Genomic DNA, 18,282 nt, shown 5'->3' with positions numbered 1-18,282 from the left:
GCACTCCTGCTGCAAGAACAGAAGGTTCTCTTCAAGGTTGGGATTCTGTTTTTAACGGTGACTAAGCAAAAAATAGAATGAATATCCATTCTGACATCTTATTTGCATTTGTATCTTTTCCCTTTAGTAACTGGAAGAAATCTATGCTATATGAATTTATTTTATATTTTATATTTTATTTTATGTTTGCTAATGGCTTTTCTGACAGATGTGGCATAATCTGACCACTAAATTCATTATTCTTGTTTATATTTTGTTGGGAACCGCCCTGACTGGTATCAGAAGCTGAAACCCCCACCTAGGCTAAGGCTAAGGGAACACCCTTGGAACTGTAAGCCAGCAAGGAGACAAAAGCTTATCTTCCTGGCAGGAATGCTGCTTCTGCTGCTTTATTCATGACTGAACCCCAAAAAGCTTGGTCGGTTAGCCAAAGACGGGTAAGATTCCCCATGGGGGGAACGACCTAAGACAGGCACAATCACTTGGGGAGGCCCCCCAAAAGAAGGACTTGGGGGGCTGCAGCAAAAGGGGGTGATGGACCCTCGCTCCTTGGCTTTGACATAGCCTGAGATTTCATCGTCTAGGAAAAAACCTCCTTGTTTCCCAGTTGCCTTAGTTCCCTTGCTCCACCTAAGCCTGAAACAATGACAGGGTGGTGCAGCTCTGTACTGAGAAGTGCGGATTCCCCAGGGTGATCAGGCCTAAGAAAGAACATGTAAATTACTGTGAAACCTTCTTTGTTTAGAATGCTCTCAGTTGAATGAGAAGGGTCTTAGGAAGAAGTTAGTTTGTTGAACTGAAAAACATTAAGACTGTTCTGAGCTGAATTATGTCCCCCTGAAAAAAAGGTATGTTGAAGCCCTAACCACTATTAACTCAAAATGTGACCTTATTTGTGGCCTTTACAGAGGTAGTTAAGTTAAACAAGTTTATTGCAGTGTGGCCTAATCCAATACACCAGAATCTTTATAAAAAGGGGAAATTTGGACACAGAGATACACATGCCTACAAGCAACATGCCCTCTGAACATGCAGGCACAGATGGGGTATGTGTCTCCCAGCCAAGGGAGAGCAAAGGTTGCCAGCCAACCAGCAGAAGCTAGCAAGGGGCATGGAACAGATTTTCCCTCAGGATTCTCAGAAGGCACCAACCTGCAAACAACTTGATATTGGGATTCTAGCCTCTAGAACTGAGTCAATAATTTCAGCCTTGTTTCTGTCTTCTTGTTTAAGCCTCCCAGTTCATGATATTGTGTTAGGGCAGCCCGGGCAAACAAATACAAACCCCAAATCATAACTGGGCAGAGGACACGCAGATCAATTTTTAAAATAGCTTATACAAATGGTTAATAAATGGTTTTAAATGATTAAAATTTGCACATAATTTTAAAATGCATATTAAAAACACAATTTTTTCTTTCATAAAATAAATTGGCAATTAAAATGCTAATATTGAATGTTCTTGGATATACATGGAGAAACAATTTTTCATCATGAGTCAAGAAGCTTCAAAAAATGTTCTTAATTTTTCACTGGGTATTTTTCATTTCTCTAAACATCTCTTTGAAGAAACAGGCAGTCAAAGGTCAATGTACACAACATTACATTGGGAGAGCAAGTAACTAAAATACCTTAATTTCCAAGAAAAATAGGGAAAGATTTAAATAAAGTACCCATACAGGAGGGATTAGTTTATATGTATGGACAATAGTAAGCACAACAGTTTTTAATACTACTGGGAAAAACTCATTATTTATTTTTTTACAAAAGAAAACTCATAATTACATGTGATTTACAACTATGCTATGATTTACAACTTTGCTATGTCAAATGTTATTTGAGTAAAATAGGCAGTGATTTTTCAATGTGAAAAGTGACTATTCTGAGATATATAGGATTGTTTACTATTTTCCCTTCTTTTATGTGAAATACACATAAGAGGGAAAATAATCAAAATGAAAAGTAACAGTTTCCTAAAGCTGCCATAACAAATTACCACAACTGGTTTGTTTGGAAAAAACAAATGCATTTTCTCACAGTTCTGGAGGCCAGAAATTCAAAATCAAGGTGTTGGCAAAGCCAAACTCCATCTGAAGGTTCAGGAGGTTTCTTTGCCTCTTCAGCAACCTGTGGCTTCTGGCTTTGTTGGCTTGTAGCATCAGAGCTCCACTCTCTGGCTCCATGTTCCCATGACTTCCTTCCCTATCTTTGTGTCTTCATCTCTTCTTATAAAGAACCAGTCACCGGAGTTAGGGTCCAGACTAAATCCAAGACAATCTCATCTCAAGTTCCTTAACTATTGAATGTCAACTGTAATTTAAAAATTAAAAAGAACAGTATAAGATGAAAGTAACCTAGATAAATTCTTAATAAATTCTAAAGATGAACTTAAAAAAAAGATTCTTACCTAATCACATTTTCAAAGACCATATTTTCAAATAAGGTCACATTCCAAGATTTGAGGTAGAGGTAGACATGAATTGGTAGGATACTTTTTAACCCCTTACAGAAAGCACAAGGAAAAAAGGAAAAGAAATCATAATTAAAAAATAACATGGTTATCTTTATGTTCTGAGATTATACATAATATACTAACACAGCTTCTTTATATTATTCAGTTTGCAATTCTCTTTATACTGTCACAGAATAATTTTAAATCAGTAAGATCATGAGTTTTATGTGTACACACAATAAACATGTCAAATATTTATTTAACTCATTTAATGAAGACACAGTAAGATGTTAAATTGATTTAAAGATCTTTCCAAGCTTTAGGACAAGTCTCACTGCTTTCAATATTTCTGAAGTGGGGAGAGAAGAGCAGACACACACAGATGTCAAGATCAAGGAGCTCTGGAGATTGGATGTCTAAACCTCAGGGATGATCCAGAGCTACCTAGTTCTTCCCTCTGAACAAAAGCCAGCTCTGAGCTCCTAAGTCTGGGAGGAAGAAAAAGCACTCTAGCTGCCTGCTAACTAGGGAGAAAATCTAGACAAGAGGGAGTTAAATATTTTTACAAGGTTGCTGAAAATTTTGTGCTACAGTGAAATGCTGTGCAGCAAGGGTTGGCAAACCACAGGCCAGAAGCCAATCCAGCCCACTGCTTGCCTTTGTAAATAAAGTTTTATTGTAACACACACACAGACACACACACACACACACACACAACTGATTCAAAGATCATTTGAGAAGCTTAATATTAATCTGTAATATTACGATAGGATTGCTGATTTAGATACAAAACTAGTTAAATTTAAAAGGGCTATAACTATAACTTTTGAGGTATTTTTATTCTACCATGCAAAAATCATCAGCATCTCTACAAGATAAAAATTTTGAAGTCAACTTGTAACTTCACTAAGTCTCAGGCCTTTCATCAATAGTAAACAGTGAATTCAACTAAATACATTCCCCTCAGATCCATATGACATTGAAACAATAAGTGGCATAAAGAAAAATACATTTTAAAAAAGGAAAAATATTATACATATTATATATTGACAATTTCAAAAGTTAGTTTTTAATTATATCAAAAAAATAGCTCATAAAATAGTGAAGAGATATGATTAAAAACAATTAATATTCCTCTTAAATATAATTAAAGATTCCACTATGAAAGTTTAATAACAAGGGTCTTATGTGATTGTAGATTATTTTGAGTAAGAAAAGTGTACTATCAATTATTAGTTTCTATTTTTCAGTAATAAATTCAAACTCATTTTTTGAATAGTTTTATATTATAAAAAAATTGAGGTGTCATCTACATAATTTATTAAAATAACTATATACATAAACTATCATGTCCACAATATTCCTTTATTTTATTATACAAGGTGAGGCAAAAATAGGTTTATAGCTGTGATTATACAAAACACAGAGTTTATTCCTGTATATCATTTATGAATTATTATTTTCCATATGAACCACTGTAAAGCTACTTTTGCCCCACCAGATGTACATATGTATAGTGTGGTTTACATGTATATATAATAATCTATATATAACTTCATATATTGGGTTGGTCAAAAAGCCTGTTTAGTTTTTTTCTGTGAAATAAGGCCCATTTTTCATTTTTACCAATAACTTCATTGATTTGGGTATTTTGAGTATGCTGACTTGCCCCTGTGGTATGATCATTGTTCTCAGTTAATATTTTGATTTGATCACTATCACCTTCAACTGGTCTACCCCACTATAGAGCATCGTCCAGCCAGAAACCTCCAGCATGAAACGTCACAAACCATTTTTGACATGTTCAATCAGTCATAGCACCTTCTCTAAACACTGCACAAATTTTTTTTTACATTTCAGTTGCGTGTTTACCTTTCTTGAAGTAATAAGGCATAATATGCTGAACATGTCTTGTATTTTCTTTCATCTTCAATATTAAAGTAGCTATACATAAATTTGCCAATTTTGATGTTTTATTTTTAATGCACAGTGATATGATATCTATCACAATACAATGTAACAAAATTGTTTTGAATGAAGTTAAAGACAACTAAGTGTTACTCACGGGAAAAACTAAACAAACGTTTTGGATAACCCAACAGTTTTTAAAACGACATATAGTTTTATATGTCATTTTAAAATGACTGTTATTAAACTATAAGTCATTTTTAAACTATAAGTAGTTTTATAAAACTGAAAGTCATTTTTTTATAAAACTATAAAATGACTTTTAAAGTTTTAGAAAAGATGGATCAGAATTTTTAAATTGTTAAAACGTTTTTTATACACAATAACACCTGGTAGAAAGTACATTTTTAAACAACCTTATATAGCTATGGGAAAGCATCAAAATATGCTTCCATACCTACATGTATTTCACTAAAGGCTATAAGGATTTTCTAAGATCAAAACTGCTAGAATATTTTGCTCTTCAAAAATTATATAGTGTACCTATGTGATTTTTTATAAGTACACTTTTCTTCATCTATTACAACTGCATCCACTGACATTGCCAATTTTATATAACCAGAACAAGGTGACATAAATTATCAGTTGTACCTTTCACACTTAAATATCAGGTATGAGGCACAGGTAGAGACCTAGAAAGAAGCCAAAAATGTATTTCAAAGGAACTCACTGGAAAATATGTAAAAAGCATTTTAAAACTTCTAAATATTAACTATTTCATTCAAAGTGAAACTAAACAATAACTGAGTCTTTTTTCTGAGCCTGGTACTTGGCTGGATGCTATAGGAGAAAGAAAAAGTCAGACTTGGAGAGCTTTCAGTTTCCTCTACCAGACAATTCCCAAATCCTGAGAAAGCTGATAATTGCAATATCTTACTTATATTACAAATGGAAATTATGTTTGTTTCTTTGTTGGTTCATAATCTGAGAGATAGCTCATGACTAGTACATCAACAAGACTGACATTAGAAAGAAAGAATGAAACACATTCACCCATTTAGAAAATAATTACAGAGCACCTACCAGGTACTAGATGCTTTGATAGACAACCGAGGGCAACCCCACTAACTCCTCTATTTCATGATGCTGGCTATGGCATTGTAGATAAAAATCTGTTCACGTGAAACAAATTGAAAATTATAAAAGAGTGTATATAACAAAATATAGTTTGTAATCCAGTACTAAAGCATTGAAACAATTCTTGACATCTTTGTTTTTCTTCTATTCCATATACAATCCATCAGAAAATCCTGCCTGCTTTTCCTTCAAAATATCAAAAATCCAAATACTTTTCATGCCGTCTCTTGTCTGATCCACCATCATCCTAACCTGGGCATAGCAGTAAGCACCTGCTCAGTAAGCACCTGCGTACCTACACAGCTTCCATCTTCGTCTTCCTGTAGCCTATTCCTAGGCTGTGAGAATAGCTGTGAGAGTAATCTGCTTGAAATTTAAATCAGGTCATATAACTCCCCTGATAAAATAGGAGATTTGGGCAAGTTTTTATTTACAATAAGAACCATCACTTTGGCAATGTCCTACAAAGCCCTATTTGGTATGGCCCTGGTTACCTCTCTGACTTGTCTTTGGCTCTCCCCTACTGACCCTTTATTTTCTAAACATAACCAACCTATTCTCACCTCAAAGATTTTATGCTTGTTTCCTGTGCCTTCATGGCTATTCAATGACAGTACCTGAATGTTTCCCTCTAAAACTTCCTTCCAGGTCTCTGCTTACACATTATCTTATTAGAGACTTTCTCAAGAACTGCTCTCAAAATATATAAAATATACAAAATAATAATATACCTCTGTCCCTTTCCACTTTTCTTTGTTTGTTGTTCTTCATAGAAGTTAATAGCCATTTGGTTGCACTAGATATTGACTAATTTTTCCCTTTTTTGTGGTTTGCCAAAAGATAAAGAGAATGCTGAATAGAGGAGGTACAGCCTGTTTAATCAGCACAGGGCACAGTGAAGCTGGAATGGAGACAGGGAGAGATAGGAAGGTAGAGATGAAGAGGGAGGGAGAAGACAGAGAGACTGATGTGGGGGTTAAATGAAAAGATAAGCAGAAGGCGGCATGGTGAGAAGTTTGAATTTCATTGTAGCTGCAGTGGGTGTTTTACATATCTGATTTACAAGGTATAAAATGGTAATATTGAAAGATCACTTTACTGTGTGGAAAAAAGATCATGGTGGAATGTGTGGAACATTTTCTGGCACTCCCTATTCACTTTCTTCCTTTGTCTATTCTGGGAAGCTGATCTTTATAAGCAGTATAATCAGACACTCTAGGCTTCTGACTTCCATTAGATTTGGCCAATGGCAGAATTCAAAGGATGGAAGGAGAGAAACTGGGGGAAATTTGTCCTCCCGATACATACCTGCTGACCTGAGGTTTAGAAACCTCCATGTTCCTCTACCAAAGGCCTCAGCTACTAAGGGGGGCAGGAGTGTCCTACAGTCATTGCTCACACCAGGTTCCAGTAGCCCCTCCTCTGCCCTGCTCTTTATGACCTTGAGCTGGCCCAGGTATGTTTGACCATCCCTTTATAGCAGGTAAGTCAAGAATGAGTCAGGAAGCAACTATGGTAGTTCAGAAGGGAGGAAGTTTAGACTAGCATAGTGTCAGGAGAGATAAAGATAGACATGAGATATACTTTGGTATAGAATTGGAGGACTTTATAGTCATACTGTCACTAGGGGATCTGCAAAAAAAAATACATAGGAACTCCTATGTTTGTGCTTGTTGTGAGCTGGACTGTTGAGTCATGTAAAGAGACAGAAAAACCAGGATGGTGGAGAACAGTATGGAGGAGGAAAAATGTCAAGTTCCTTTTTGACATTTGGGACTGAAGTGGCCTCTTTGGCACAGAACTAGATTAGGAGGTTGTAGGATAGGGAGATAAAAGTGTAAAAGTTGTGGGCACGGAGGTGGTGCTTAATATCAGATAACTGGATAAGGGTGTCATCTTATATAAAAGCATGACTTTAAATTAAAAAATATCAGGACATTGCCCTTCCAAAAGTGGAAAACACAAACATTCAGAAATTGGGTAGAGAAGGAGGAATCGGAAAAAGTGAGAACAAGCAAGGTACTGCAGGAGTGGGTAGAGATGAAAGAGTCAGAGTGTAGTGTTCCAAAAGCAGAAAGGCATAACAGTTATTGCATGGAAAGCAATTTCAGTTTAGGTGTGGAGTGGGAGTGAAAGTCAAACTAAACAAAGGCATTCATTAGCATCCAGCCAAGCTCATTAGAGATCTCCTCTGAGGATAAAGAATAAAACACCACCTAGTAATAAATATTCCTTTGTCTTATTTATGTATGTATGTATTTAATACTTAATTACTGACAGCTGAGGATATATTTTTCTTGGCAATATTTAGATAGATTGTGCTATTCCCCAGTAGGATTCAGGTGTTCACTGCCTTGCCCAAATCACTATATGTTTATTCATAATTACCTATTACCACCTCATCTTAACTGAATTATAAGACAAATTATGTTTTACAAGCAGAATAACAATAATCACAAAACAAATTAGAAGTTCAAGATGGTATAACAATGAATGCATACTCATCCAAAATCCTACTTACAAAGTTTTCAGCATATCCAAAGGCCTTTATTATCATTTTCACTGACTGGCTTTAGAAATAACTATTTGAAATTTGACTGCATAAAGTGAAACTATACTAGCTATATGGTCTCTATTATTCATAAATTCCATGGAGTATTTTGATTAGAAAAAGAATTCCATTGCTAAATACACAAACCATTTTGGGGAAAAGTGACATGTTTATTCCTTAAGAATGCTTACCCCCTTAATATTCCACAAAAAAATATTAAAAGTAATAAACAAATACAATAAAGTTGCAGGGTACAAAGTCATTATATAGTAGTTTGTTGTGTTTCTATGCACTAACAACAAAATCAGAAAGCTAAATTAAGAAAACAATCCTTTTTACACTTTCAAATAAAGCAAAATAAAAAACTAGGAATAAATTTAAACAAGAAGGTGAAAGACCTGCATACTGAAAACTAAAGCATTGTTAAAAAGAAATTAAAGACACACAAAAGTGAAAAACTATTCCATGCTTATAGACTGAAAGAATTAGCATTGTTAGAATGTTCATGTCACCTAAAGCAATCTATAGATTCAATGTAATTCCCATCAAAATCCTAATGATATTCTTCATAAAAATAGAACCAAAAAATCCTAAAATTTGTATAGAAGTCTTAAAAAGCCTTCAATGGCCAAAGTAATTTTGAGAAAAAAAGAATAAAATAGAGGGATTAAAAATCCCTGATTTCAACTATAATACAAAGCTATAATAACAACTACAGTTTGGTATTAGGAGAAAAGCAGGCACACAGATCAATGAAACAGAATGAAGAGTCAGGAAGTAAACCCACACATATATGGACAACTAAACTAATTTACAACTTGGCTCCTGCCAAGAACAGACAATGGAAAGTCTCTCCTACAAATAATGTTGGCTTATTTGTTAGCATGTTTCCCAGGTCTTTCCATGCTGTCACAAACAGTAAATTTTTCTTCTTTATTTTTATTTATTTATTTTTTTATTACTTTAATGGCTGAGTAGTATTCCATTGTGTAAATGTTCCATAGCTGTTTTATCCACTCATCTGCTGGTGGACACTCAGGCTGCTTCCAAATCTTGGTTATTATAATAACACTGCAATGAACATAGGGGTGCTTATATTTCGAATTAGTGTGAATCAGTCAGAGAAAGAAAAATACTATATGATTTCACTTACATGGAATCTAATGAACAAACTGAACAAACAAGCAAAATAGAGACAGGCTCATTGATAGAGAGCAGGCTGACAGATCTGAAGGGGAGGTTTGGGAGTGGTGGAATTGAGCAAAATGAAAAAGGACTCATAAATATGGACAACAATATGGTGATTACAGGGGGGAAGGAGGTTGGGGAAGTGAAGAGGATATAAGGGGTATAAGTGGGAATGGAAAATAGAATAAAAATAAACTATTAAATATTTTAATTAAAAAATTTAAAATATGGTGTTGGTAGATACTGGGCAGCCATCTGCAAAGTAATGAAACTAGACCTCTATCTTACACCATACAGAAAAATTAACTCAAAATGGATTAAATACTAGAATGTGAGACCTAAAACCATAAAATACACAGAAAAAATAGGGGCATCTGTTCCTTGGTAAGGGTCTTAGGGATGTTTTTGTGAATTTGACATTAATAGTGAGGGAAACAAAAGCAAAAATAAACAAATGAGACTACATCAAACTGAAAAGCTTCTGAATAGCAAAGGTACCTACCAACAAAAGAGAAAGGCAACCTACTAAGTGGGAAAAGATATTTGCAATTATACATCCAATAAGAGGTTAATACATAAAATACATAAAGAACTCATACATTGTAACAATAAAAACAAACAATATAATTAAAAATGGGCAGAGTATTTGAATGGACATATTTTCAAAGAAGACAGGCACAGATGTTTGACATCATTAATTATTAGGGAAATGCAAATACAAATTACAGTAAGATGTTATATCATACCCATTACCTGTTAGAATGGCAGCAATCATCAAAAAGACAAAAAATGGCAAGTGTTAAAGAGGTTGTGGGATTAAAAGGAACCCTCATGCACTGCTGGTGGGAATGTGTATGAGTGCAGCTACTATGGAAAACAGTATGGACAGTCTTCAAGAAATTAAGAAAAGAACTGCTATATGTATGACCCAGCTATTCCACTTCTGGGTATTTACCTGAAATATATGAAAACTCTAATTCAAAAAGATATATGCACTCCTATGTCAACCACAGCATTATTTAAAATAAGAAATGAAAACAACCTAAGTGTTTATCAGTGGATAAATGGATAAAGAAGATGTGGTGCGTAAATACAATGGAATATTCCTCCACCATAAAACTGAATGAAATCCCACCATTTGTGACAACAAGGATAAACTTTGAGGATCTTATGCTAAGTGAAATCATCAGACAGAAAAAGGAAATAGCATATGATTTCACTCATGGAATATTAAAAACAAAACAAAACAAAACAAAAAAACTCATAGACACAGACTACAGATGGAAACTTACCAGAGGGGAAAGAGGGATGAAGGAGGGCGAAACGAGTAAGGGGACTCCACTGTGTGTTCACAGACAGAAACCAGACTTCTGGAGGTGAGCACAATGCAATATATACACATACTGACTTACAGTGCTGCACATCTGAAACTCATGTAATATTAGAGACTAATGTTAACACAATAAAAATGTTTTTCTTTTTTCTGTTGAAATTAAGTCATTCCAAATATATTTTTAAATAGTATTATTTTTTTTGCTTTTCCTGTTGCAAATATATCATGCATTAATAGGTAACAGGGTTTGACCTCATTATTAGGATATGATTTAACCTTGTCAAGAAAAGCCTAGTCAAACTAAAAAGATTTGAGTTGTAGAATGTATTTTTAATTTTAAACAGATTTTATTATAAATATTGAACCAGATTTTTTTACTCCTTATCCTGTTTTTCAGATGATTTCTTTAAAAAGGACATTCCTCAAAGTAGTATAAATAAGAGCACAATATATGTAAAATGATCTGTGGGCTAGCTTTAATTTTTCTGTACAAATTTTAAATGTTTCAGATGTGCCAATTGTCTGTCTTTAAAAGAATCAAGCAAATTAGAATGCAAACTGACTGATTGAGATTTTTTATCTAACATGAAAATGAATGCTTTGATCCAAGACATGGACAGATGGCTAATGCTGTAATTAAATGAAACATGGGTCTGTTTTTTTAAATATTTTATTTATTTATTTTTAGAGAGAGGGAGAGGAAGAGAAAAAAGGAGGGACAGGCATGTGCCTGGATGGGGAATCAAACCGGCAACCTTTAGGTTCACATGCCAGCACTCAATCCACTAAGCCACAACAGCCAGGCCAGGTTTTTACATTTAGATAAACAATGTCCAAAATAATCCCTTTTTACTTAAAGAAACCTGCACGTCTCAAACTTCTTTCCCAGCTTCAGAATTGTATTTAAATAAACCAGAGTGTAAACAGATTAAAAGTGCACCACTTCAACTGGGATGTGGATTATCATATTCAAAATAGAACACAGAAATGGAACAAAACCAACTCCCAGAACAAGAACAAAAGAGATTTGATTGAACATGAAGCTTCACCCACTCATTCTTGAAAAAAAAACAAAATTTTGCCTGTGTTACTTTTGAAATTGCTTTTTTTCAGGGAGAGTTTAGTAATTCTTTAAGATGGAGGATTTGTTTTTTGTTGTTGTTGTTGTAGTTATTGTTTGTTTGTTGAACCTCCTATGGAAGTGAGAACTATTAGGTACAGCTTAAAGTAGTAAAATACATGGTTATATATATTTGAATGAGCACCTTCCTTAAAAGATCCAGCCTTCATGGTTGTATGCCTTGATTTTAATAAGGTACCAAATTTCCACAGTATGGATTTGGTTTTTCCATGTAAAAAAGTAATGAATTGATATTTATTGGTATAAATATAAACTACATGGATAACTGTTAATTTAAAGTAGTAGCTATTTTTTGAACAACTTGTACATAGATTTAGAGAGTGTTTCAAATCTGATATGAATCTAGTAACTTAACTTGGAAATGACATATACATGGTATTAATATTCTCTTTTACTGATTTTCGGTGATAAAAATGCAGTTTAATTTTTGTCTTTGACCATCTATTTAAAATTTAATCAGTGGAGACAGTTTTCTCTGCTGTAGGAAAAAAAATATACTTTGACAGTATCTATGACTTTTCTGGTGACTCCGAGGTAATAGAAAATCTTATGGTCATTTTAAGTTGTAAACATTGACTCAGAAATTATATTGTCAAGACTAATATGTTAAAAAACATTCCAATTTCCAACCCTCTAGTAGGCAGGCTGTTGACCTTCAGGGGAGAGCTGTTTAGTGGACTCTGCTCCCTCTCCTTTTTCTCTCTCTCTTTTTTTTATATGTATATCAGATTTACAGAAACATTGCAAGAATAATATGGAAAGTTCCTTCATGCCCTTTATTCAGGTTTTTAAAATGGTAAAATAAACATTTTACCATGTGTTTTATTCTCCTTTCTCTATCCATACATATTTTTCCTGAACTATTTGAAGATATTTCAGTCATCTTGCCTCTTTATTCTTTAATGCCTCCCCATATAGTTCCTAACAACAGGATGTCCTCTTACACAATTTATGATTTTCAAAATCAGAATAATATTACTGATACAACACTATGCTCCACCCTGCAAGCTTTATTTCAGATTTTGCTAGTTGTCCCAATAATATTCTTTAGAGCTAAAGAAAATCCCATGTCACATCTTGCATTCAGTTGTCATGTTTCTTTAGTCTCCTGTATTCATCTCAAACAGTTCCTCAGACAGTTAGTGTGTTTCAAGATGTGTGCCAATAATTTTGAAGAATGTACTTCAACTTGAGTCTGCCTGATGTCTCCTCATGAGGAGAGAGTCACGTATTTGGCAGGTGCCCTACTGAAGTGATCTTATGTTCCCAGTGAATTCTTTCAAGAAACACGTGATGCTGAATGCTTCTGTATCTGGTGATTATGCTTTTGATTACTCGGTTAAGGTGCTGTGTGCTGGGTGTTTCCACTGCAATGGTGCCAATTTTCCTTTTGTAACCAGTACATGTCTTGTGGGAAGATACTTTGTGATCATGTAAATACCTGTTTTTTCCACAAAGTTTCAACTTAGTTTTGCCATTCCTTGATGATTTTTGCCTGAATAGATTATTGCTATGATGTTCGCTAAATGGTAATTTTAAATTCCATCATTTCTTTCATAGTTATTATTTGGTACTCTGCTGTAAGAAAGGGATTTTCCCTTCCTTTCCCCCTTTTCCACTCACTATTCTTTCCTCCCTTCTTCCCTTCCTGTGGGTGTGAGTTCATGGATCCTTGTTTTATTTTTTGTGTTATATGTTGTATCATTATTTATTTTGATGCTCATATCCCAGATGTGGGAATGCCTTGAAACCAGATCCAGAATTATTTTGACATGTCTTATTCTTTAATCATTTCATTATATTCTGCAAATTAAATATTCCAGACTCATCATGAATGTTCTATTATCCAGCACTGGAATCAGACATTTCTCTGAAGAGACCTACTTCTTTCTTAATGGAAAAGATGTTTAGAAGCCAAGGTCTGAGGTCTAGGTGATATGTGCTCATTGTTTCTGATCCTCTCAGCAAAGCAACTAGAAAACACATGCATATGTACACACATATACAGGATACAAACACCCACCCTTACCTACTGTTACATTTATTTGTCTATTTAAAAAGTGAGTAGATTTTGATATTTCCAGTTTTAATCTGCTATCATAGGGTTTATTCTCTCTCCCTCTCTCTCTCACCTCTAAAGATCTTTTTGCCAACACTGACCACAATATACCTAATTAATTCCTCAATCCTAAAATATATACAAAATAGTTCCAGAATTATCAATCCTACTCCATTCTACCAACTGGAGTTCAATATTTGTTTATAGCTGTTTTTGAATGAATGAATGAATGAATAATCAAGTTTTCTCTGTTCTTTCCTTATATGAGGATATCAACCCTCATATGCTATAGAATAACAGGGACAAAATATTTTCAGTGAAAGTCCACACTAAAATAGAAAGAAACATAACAATTATAAATCAACTGTGCAAATGATCTGAATTAGAAATCTATTCTCTCTGTTCTCTGTGACTCTGGGCTCCACCTTCTAGAAGTTTCTTTTTTATTTTCCTCCTTGACCACAACTGCAGTGATTGTTGGAGATGTAGTATTTTGGGACTTCTAAAACTTTCACAGCATGACTCTTGCTCATGCAAAACTGGTGGGCTTGAAGTGCTTTTTGATTTCAGAATAGTTAAAGTTTTTCTTTTCCTTGGGTTTATAATTTTTTTCTTTCAGCAAACCAATTCTCTAAAAAAATTATAGGTTTGCTCAATTTTATCCCAGTTTCTGGTACCAGTAGGTACCGTGAAAATATTTTTTTAAAAACATGATTCACAAGTGTATTTTTTTTCATTTGATTTCTTGCCCCACATGTCTTTCTCTCAACGCAGTTATGGCTGCCTTAGGACTCCACTATGAATCATGTCACTGTTTCACTATTAGGTCACAAACTCCATTTTTTTTTTCATTTCCACTAACAAATTCTTTCTCCATATACATAGAGAGTCTAAGGGCCATATTTCAACCTTTTGCCTATTTTATTAATGAATATTAATAATGGAGTATTAATTGCCACCTCATAAAAAATTTTTTCTAATAAACAACCTGAAGTAGGTCCCCACTTGATTTGCTCTAAAATACTACTTATCCTTCTCAGCATTTACATACTTCAGATTCTTAGTTGTTTATTTTTAACCTTGCAAAATTTCTGCCTCCCCACACATTACAAAGAGCATGAGGGAAGTTCCAAGAATAGTATCCCACACCTAAGAAGCACTCACCAACTATGTACTGAATTAACACATGGATAAATGGGCAAGAATGAATGTACTTTGGTTAAACGTGTGGTACAGCATTTCAGGATTATTATTTTCAATGCCTCCTGAGCCATTACTTTTTAATGGTTCACGAGCACAGTACGTGAAAAAATGGGAAGAAAACTCTAACTAATCTCAAATTTCTAAATTGACTTTTTGAGCCATGATTAATTACTCGACATGGAACAGAACACACTCTCAGTAAAAGTAGGCATTAAACTGATGAGTACTTTGTCTCCACAATCTGCCTGGTAAACTAATTCCAAATGGAGCTCAAAATTAAGGGTTTCCTTAGCTCACTTCTTCTATCTCACCACCCCTCCCTGATATCTGAGTGCAGTCTGGAGCAATAGTGTGTCACTGTCAGCAATATAATGAACCCAGGAATGGCCTTTCCTCATATGGGAAATTGACAAAAAAATAAAAAGGACCCCTTAATCTTACAGTTTTGGGGGCGTTATAAGAATTGGTAATATAGCAAACCTAGAAATTCAAAAAATATACAAAATTGAAAAATCATAGTACTTCTATAAGGACACAAATGCATACATTATTCTTCAGGAAGTATAATGGAAAGGTTGATGTAACACTGTCAAATGTAAAATATCAAAAACTATTGATAGACTGACAGTATGCAGTTCTGAGATGTCTGCCTGACCTCAAAATTAAAATTTTTAATTATTACAAAGTGAATTTAAATGCAAGATCCTCATCTGCCAGAGGATCTGCCAGATCCTCATCTTTCAACCCAGTTAATGTAGGACATCTATTTATTAATTACTTGACATTCTATTTCATTAGCAGGTTCTGTTTTTTCTTGAAATTTCTCCCCATTTGAATAACCTAAAGAGCACTTAGAGTTTTGAATAATCTGAATAAACTCGCCTAAACCAAGGCATCACTTTGAATTTCAAAAATCCATTTGAATGACCAAATATTTCTGTGTAAAAGACAGTGATTTAAATTACAGCAGAAATGGAAACAAAATTGATAGTAAAGCAATGTGACAGAAAGAAAATGAATCTAATAATATTAGTATCACTTTTTTTGGAAGTACCAGGTTAACATGATTTCTAATATCTTCATTTCTCAGGTGCTCCTGCACCCTGAGAAGCTGAGGAAACCAGCGACGTTGGCACACTTGTTTCAGAAATAAGAGTGTCACATGCCTTTTGCTTTACTTAATTGAAGCCACATATATAAACTAGAAAGAAACTAATACCATTTAAGAAGGTTACAAAAAAATACAATGTTGAAACATATATTAAATTACAGTCCACATTTTAGGAAAAAAATAATTGTTTTAGTCTGATTAGGCTAACTATAACCAAATCCCACAGACAGTACAAATCAATTTTCTCACAGGTCTGGAGCCTGGAATTTGGGATCAGGGTTCCAACATGGTTCAGTTCTCTGCCTTATGGTCCTGTGCTTGTGGAGAGTAAGAGATCCCTCCCCCTCTTCTCATAAAGCCACCAATACTATTAGATTATGACCTCATTTAACCCTTAATTACCTCCTAAAAGTCCTATCTCTAAATACAGTCCTTTGGTGATTAGGGTTTCAACATGAATTGTAGGGGGACATAATTCAATTCATAGCCATAATCTAGTAGCTAAAAGTGAGAACTCTGAAGTTAGTAATCAAGTTCAAATCTCTGATCCACCACCTCCCATATGATCTTAAACTCTGTCTGATATACTTTTCTCATATGTAAATCAGATAACAGTACTCACCTAATAGAAATATTGTGACATTTAAATGAATGTATATATGATATTCAGAATAGTGCATAACAAATTACATTTTTTATCAAAACTTAATTGACATATAAAATTGTATTAGTTTTAGGTGTATAACATATTCATATATTGATACTGATACATGCATATATTACTAAATGATTACCACAATCCATCTTCACATAGTTATAAATTTTTCTTGTGATGAAAACTTTTAATGTTTACTATCTTAGCAACTTAGCAAATATAGAATATTGTAAACTATAGTCACCATGCTATACTCAATGACACTTACTTGTCACTAATCAGTGTTTTAAAAATCACTGTAAGACCTTTCCAATCTGCCATCTGCAGTACAATCACCACCAAGATGCAGATTTTCATGAAAACCCTTGCAGGAAAGACCCTCATTCTCAAGGCTGAGCCCTCGGGTACAATAGAAAATGTAACAGCCAAGGTCCAGGATAAGGAAGGAGTTCCTCCTGATCAGCAAAGATTGATCTTTACTGCCAAGCAACTGGAAGTTGGACATCCTTTGTCTGACTGCAACATTTGAAAGGTGTCCTCTCCTCATCTTGTGCTGAGACTTTGCAGTGGTGCTAAGAAAAGGCAAGAGTCTTACAGCATGACCAAGAAGATTGTTGATAAGAGAACAAAGGTTAAGTTGGATGTCTTGAAACACTACGAAGCAGATGAGAATGGCAAAATTGTTTGCCTTCGTTGGAAGCATCCTTCAGATGAATGTGGTGCTGGAGGTTTTATGGCCAGCCACTTTGAAAGATATTATTGTGGCAAAAGTAAGGCAAATTTGTCAAGGAGGCAGACTTCATAGAGAGGCAATCTTTGATGACAACTTGGCATGGAACATTGAGCCTTGTGTTAATTTTATGACAATAATGAATAATAGGAGAAACATGGAAATCTATAGGCAAATACAATAAGGTGTGTTTATTTAGCATAAAGGTCTTATTAAGTTAATTCTACTTTAGAGGTAATAGTGAGAATTATGGTGACTCCCCCTGAAATCTCTAGGATATTTCTTTTCCAAAAAAAAAAGAGGAAATGTCATATGAGGAACTATGCTGATCTAGAATTTATGCAAACTGTTTCTGTTCTAGGCTAAGAGCAGCCTCATTTAACAACACAATTGTACTAAAAACTTCATTGAGGACTAGAAACCACTTTTGCATAATCTTACTTTAACTCTGTATTTGGCTTTACAAAGGAGCTTCACTTTATTTTATAATGATATTATGTCACTTTTTCATTGGAGTAAAATACTGATTGACTTGGAAGTATTGTATGAGAAAGACCTGGCTAGTGTCCACAGCAGCATCTCCAAGACATTAAAAATAATTCAGAAAAAGAAGTCAAGGTAATTACTCTGTTTCACAGATAAGGAGACAACATGGGTCAAAGATTTCAGCAGCCTGTGATTTGCCACAATTGAACATGCAAGTCAAAAAGAAATAGCCCATTGTACGTGCTATGTGCCTGCACACAACTATTCATTGGAAAATCCCCTCATGGTCAGCATGTCAACAGGCCTCTGTGGTGCCCTCAAATGGTTT

At 34.4% G+C, this 18,282-nt stretch overlaps 2 pseudogenes; one reads left to right on the top strand and one right to left on the bottom strand.

Annotated features, from left to right (window-relative positions):
- Positions 1 to 6,834, bottom strand: part of LOC123821468 — a 43,938-nt pseudogene extending 37,104 nt beyond the window's left edge.
- Positions 6,835 to 17,081: 10,247 nt separating this feature from the next.
- Positions 17,082 to 17,543, top strand: LOC123821467 (annotated as a pseudogene).
- The last annotated feature ends 739 nt before the right edge of the window (positions 17,544 to 18,282 follow it).

Source organism: Phyllostomus hastatus, unplaced genomic scaffold (genome assembly GCF_019186645.2).
Source record: "Phyllostomus hastatus isolate PE091 unplaced genomic scaffold, TTU_PhHast_1.1 phas_contig_40, whole genome shotgun sequence".
In the NCBI taxonomy this organism is placed as follows: domain Eukaryota; kingdom Metazoa; phylum Chordata; class Mammalia; order Chiroptera; family Phyllostomidae; genus Phyllostomus; species Phyllostomus hastatus.
Note: the sequence above shows the minus strand (reverse complement) of the source record. Positions and strands in the feature narration are given on the sequence as shown.